This window comes from Priapulus caudatus, unplaced genomic scaffold, assembly GCF_000485595.1.
Source record: "Priapulus caudatus unplaced genomic scaffold, Priapulus_caudatus-5.0.1 Scaffold80, whole genome shotgun sequence".
NCBI lineage: Eukaryota > Metazoa > Priapulida > Priapulimorpha > Priapulimorphida > Priapulidae > Priapulus > Priapulus caudatus.
In genome coordinates this window covers 616,585-616,988 of record NW_014577141.1, presented here as the reverse complement: position 1 = coordinate 616,988, position 404 = coordinate 616,585, and positions in this window count along the sequence as shown.

Here is a 404-nt window from a genome sequence, read left to right as displayed (position 1 = left end):
CAACTGTTAACAGGTCGGCAAATAACGTACAGCCATGCGTATACACATGAGGCTCATGACTGCAGTCCGTAGCATGATCAACAACCCTCCCCCCCGCCCCCGTAGCAAACACCCTCTACATGAAAATGAACATGTCTAGTAGAGTTACTGGCGCCACCTGCACTTCGACCTTGGTCCCACCCCCTTAAACCCGCCATGCACCATCTCCTGGTAAACTATAGTATATAAGTGACTAAAGTGAGTGAAAACATGCAACTCTTTTTCTCAATGTAGTCGCGTGTGGCTATCAACCCAGCCATTATAAGAAACCCGTGAAGATTAGCGTAGTTTGAAGCTAGTGCGTTATCTATTGCCATTATCGGCTTGCAATAATAAATAAATAAATAAATAAATATATATATATA